Raw genomic sequence first — 5434 nt, forward strand, 5'->3', positions numbered from 1 at the left:
GTGTGCTAAGCTTCGATGAGATGCATGTCGCTTCTGATATTTGCTATGATGCTGGGTTAGACCAAATACTTGGTCCCTATAAAAAGGTGCAAATGGTTCTGATTAGAGGCCTTTTTTCTAATTGGAAGCAACCTGTTTTTTATGACTTTGAAGTTACAATGGATCAACTGCTTTTATTTAACATATTAAAAAATTTGGAAACAATTCAAATCAATGTAAAAGCCTTAGTGTCCGATTTAGGAGGTTGTGGCACTCTCTGGAAAAATCTACAAATAAACATAAATTCAAATTATTTCCTTAACCCATTCAGAATGTCTTCGAAGATTTTTGTTTTTGCTGATATGCCACATTACATAAAATTATTGCGGAATCACTTTTTAGATTCAGGAATAATTTTGGAAGATGGAACAGTCTTAAATGTAAAAGTGATAGAAGAGCTACTGAGTAAAGATATTGGAGAAATAAAACTTTGCCACAAGCTTAAACCTTCCTATTTGTCAGTGAAAGGAAATGATCGGCAAAAAGTAACGCCAGCAAAAGCTTTATTTTCAGCCACCACAGCCAAGGGAATTTTAAAATTTACAGGAGACAAAAAAGCACACGATTTTTTCTTACTAATAGATGAATTTTTTGATGTAATGAACAGCAAAACTTTGGAGCCACCTCCTGGGAAAGATACGAAAGCTGCTTTTGGGAATCAAAACTATTTTTTGAAGCAAAAACGTGTTCTTAACGAAGTGATGGAAGTTATTGAGAAAATGAGAGTAAATGGGAAAAAGGGGATTTTACCCTTTCAAAAAGCAATAATTATTTCAATTAAATCCTTATTCGCTTTGTTGGAAGATTTGAAATGTATGGAAGTAAAATACATTCTAACTACAGATTGACTCAAGATGCCCTAGAGAGTCTCTTTAGTCAAATCAGAGGTCTCGGTCGGTTTAATGATCACCCCAGTCCTACAGAAGTCATCAAAAGATTTAAACACCTTTTGATGGCGAATAAACTGCCAAATCTTTCTCAAAAAACAGTCGCAGGTCAGCAAAACGCAGAAGTTGACTGTTATTTAACGGCTGAACTTTTAGAGAAAGCGTTTGATAGTGGTTTCAACATTGAAAGTGAAAACGAAACTGAAAATGTTGACTTGGAAGCCCTAAGCGAAGTTGAAATAATGAATGATGCAAGTAAAATGTTTGAATATATGCCTTTGTCGTGGGACATTGACTTTTCAGAGACGTGTGAAATTGATCGAAAAGAAAAAGACGGCTTACGCTACATAGCAGGATATGTTGCATTTCGATTAAGGAGTGTAGATCCAAGTTTAGGGACCCCTTCCTCGCAAATTATTTTTGAAAATGACACAAATTGGATTTACTTGTTGTCAAAAGGAGGATTAATTGTGCCTTCCAAAACATGGATGAAAGCATGCGAAGAATTTGAAAAAATATTTAGGACTGCTCATGGAAAGGCGTACAGAAAATCTAAAGGCGCAATTAAAGAACTCATTAAAGAGCTTGGGGAACGTCATCCAACAGTAAACAAAAAAGCAATTCGTTTGTTCTGTCGCACAAGGACATTTATTAGAATTCGATATTTAAACAGAAATCGACCAGTAACATCAAAAAGGAAGGCTACCCAAAAGATGCAAAAATGGATTGAATCTAAGAAAAGCAAAGTCGAAATTTAAAAGTAAGTTTCTTTCAGATTAAAATTAATAAAATAAGATCAGTATGTTCACTCTAATTTCTAATGTTTTAAAAATATCTATTATATTCCTGTAATTATATTGAACAGAAAGCTAAACAGGACAGTAAGGATAGCGTGAAAAGAATATTTTGTCTTTAAATTTCTTTTAGCATAAATATATTAAAAGTATTGCTGCGCATTTAAAAATAATAATAATGCCTTTGCTTTTCCATAACTATGCAAAATTGAATAAATCATTGTTTTAGTAGAAAAATTAAATTCTAAAGCGCTTTCCTTTCAAAAATTATCATAAAAAATTAAAAAACTGTTCCCCTTCGCACAGAGATCTCTGTCGTGGTCAGCGCAGTGACGTCATAGAGGGGAAAAGAGCTGCCTCAGTAAAATGTGGCGAGTGAACTAGCCCTTCTACTTTCTACCGCCCTGAGTTGCATCTACCAATGGTGGTACCACACGAAAGTATGGATGGGAAGTTCCAAGGGTTTTTCAAATGATAGTAAGAAGGTTAGGAGCCAGTACGCAGCGCCTAACGTGGCGGATCCGGAAACAAATCGAAGAAGCGGCACAAAGTAATATTTTTTAAGGATTTATTCATGCACTTATTGTTAAGTAAACATTTATTTCTTGTCTTTTTAAAGAAAAGAAAAAAAAATCAGTTTGAAATAAAAAGGTTCTTCTGTGATGTGTGTATTTTCCTTTAAGGATAAAAACATACGACACTGGCCCAGTGCCGACATAAATCGAACTTACATCTTAAAAAAAAAAAGGAGATGCACGGTAGGCAACCTATTTGCTTCTTGGGCAATTTCGGCTTGGAATTTTGAAGCTTTCGTAGGTTTAATTGTTTATGATGGATATATGAGTTTAGCCATGTTTCTAGGAACTCCAAAAGAAGAATTAAAGCTACTTTTGGAAGAGATAATACAGATTTCTATGCCCGAAATGAAAATAATAGATTTCAAAAATTTAATTTCTAATAGTGATTGCTACAAAAACGAAAAAGAGTTTATTGAAGAATATTTTACTTCTATAGTTGTGATTAAAAAAGCAAACGAAGAGAATACGATATTCAATACCCAACTTGAATTAGATAAAGCTAATGCACAGCTTGAATTAGAAAAGTAATGCGAAACTTGAGTGAAAGAAAATAATTGCAAAACCTTAATTAGATAAACGTGAATGCGAAACTTGAGCTAAAAAAAATACAGGTAAATACGAAATTAGAATTAGAAAGGTTGCATTGGACGAGAAAAAATAACTTGGGAGAAAGCAAATAAATTAAACAATCAAGCGCGGAATATGGATTTACGTCAATTTAATTTCAAAACCGTAACTCAAATCTCTATTTAAAATTTGATTCATAGGATTCGCACAAAAACCATTCCTGTCTTAACAATATAAGAAGGTTAGAATTAATTTTTCTCTTCATTAGATGGATCATTCATAACTAAACGTGTGCCGGATGAATTTGAAGAGGAAGTTCTTTTAAATTTGATGGGAGAAAAGGAAGCAAACACATTTTAGTTTGTGTAAAATATGAGGAAACAAATGATTATAATAAAATTTAAATTTATGAAAAGAGTATCGAATGCACTTATGATAAGAGTTGGATCTAGTTCTGATTTTCTTGACACATGCAAATATTTAAATTTAAAGTAACTAAATGATTTAATATAAACTTAACTGTGGCAGGAGTATCTCTGTATCATGTGTACAGATTACAAAATGTGCTTCTGTTTATTAAAATATTAACATCAACAACAAAATGTTATTGAAATCATAGTCTGATTATGGGTAGAACGTGACGGTGGAATAGCAATAGTTTATTACTTTCAACTTTTTGTGATTTGACACGTCTATTGTCAAGATGCGTTACGGCTGTCTGAATTAAATGTTTCGTCATCAAGAAAAAAAAATCAAAACATTCACAATGCAATGTAACGCGAATGTACATAGGTTGTTCGGATTGCGACTCGGGCATTGAATATTGAATTTATCTCATTTGCGTGCTTAGTGTCCTGACAGCAGGGTATTGTGAGACAAAATTCCTTTTTCAGAGCAACATTCTCTGTTTCACCTCATTGTTTGTGCAGTCATGTCGAAATATAAATCTCTTCTTCAAATCGCACTGGCATATGAAATTAAGTCAGTGAATTTCACACAATGTTTCTGATTTACTTCCTTGAGACTTCTCATGTAGTATAGCAATATGGTAAGTGAATTCATTTTGAGTTTCAATTGCTTGTGCATTTTCTTTGCTTTAACATATCGTGCTCCGGCAACAGAAGTGATATAACTCAAAAATTTGTAAAAACGAACTCAAGTGAACCACATACTTTATACTTAGGGCAGTATTCTAACTTGGCACATTTTGACACATTTTTGTTCTGAGGGCTGGTACACCTGTCAGTATTCCCCCTGTAAGAAATAAATCGTGCTTCAGAATCTAGTCCAGTAACCTTGTTCTGGAAAGGGGGGTCCTAAGTTGCATCAAATGGGGGTAGTAGGTTTCTGTTTTTTTTTTTCTTGTATAGGATGTAACCAAGATGCAAAATCCAAGTTTTCGACCTCGGCAACCTCTCGGAACACTTTTGAAAACCCCCAAAACTGCTGAATTTTCGTACCTTTTTTCAGATTTTTCCCAATTTGACCATGAAAAAATGCTTCTTGACAAACATCATTGCTTACTCATTTAAACTAGATTAAATTTGCTACAATTTGACACCAAAATTTGCTTGTTAGCTCTAATAGCTTTTGATATACAGCTTTTCAAAGTTTCGCAAATTCTCTATATTTGAAAAATTTTAATTAATGTCCTATTTTAGCCTACTTTCCCAGTAAAAGTCAGAAAAAGAAGAAAAAAGCATGTAAGAAGGCTTAATGCATCTTAAAAATGTAGTGAAAAACAAAAAAAAAAATCAAAACTAAATAAAATAATTAAATAAAAATCGAAAAATTAAAAATTGGAAAGTAGGGTATTGAGATGGGGAAAAATGTCTGTCGGTCGGTCTGTCGGTCCGTCGGTCTGTCGGTCTGTTTGTCTGTCCCCCCTCCCCCCCATAATAACTTTTGAATGAATAGTCCGATTCGAACAAACTTTTTTTTGTTCGAAAGATCTCGGCGAGGACACCTCATTCCCATATTTCACTTTTTGGTTTGAACTATTTTTTGTTCAATTTTGAACAGTTCAAAAAAACTTAACATTAGCGCCTACGGGGAAACTGAAAGTCAATGTATAGATTCCGTAGTTGAAGGCCGATTTATTTCAAACAAATTTTGTTGGAAATAGCCCTTGACGCCAAACTCCAAACTCCGACTCTGAGAATTTAGAGGCACCTGACTCCGACTCCGACTCCTGTGCCCGACAATTAATCGGACTCCGACTCCCCGACTTCGTAGCTCTGGCAAAAATTTATACACGGAGGACAAAGGACTGACTCCGATTCTTGGATATTCGTCTCCGACTCCTTGATCCCAAAATGAGATTGACTCCGACTTCGACTCCGCAGCTATGGTTTTCACTGTGAAATAATTATTGTTAATATGATTTGTTTTTATTTTCACACTTAAGTTTTAATTTAGGTATTCAGTTTTCGGCGAATAAACTCGAAGTCCTTTATGTTTCTACATAACGATATGCGCAGACGATTTTTTTTTTTTTTTTTTTTTTTTTTTTTTTTTTTTTTTTTTTTTTTTTTGACAATGAAAAGTATTTCTTTAAGTTGACATTTTA

This window comes from Uloborus diversus, chromosome 4, assembly GCF_026930045.1.
Source record: "Uloborus diversus isolate 005 chromosome 4, Udiv.v.3.1, whole genome shotgun sequence".
Lineage (NCBI taxonomy): Eukaryota > Metazoa > Arthropoda > Arachnida > Araneae > Uloboridae > Uloborus > Uloborus diversus.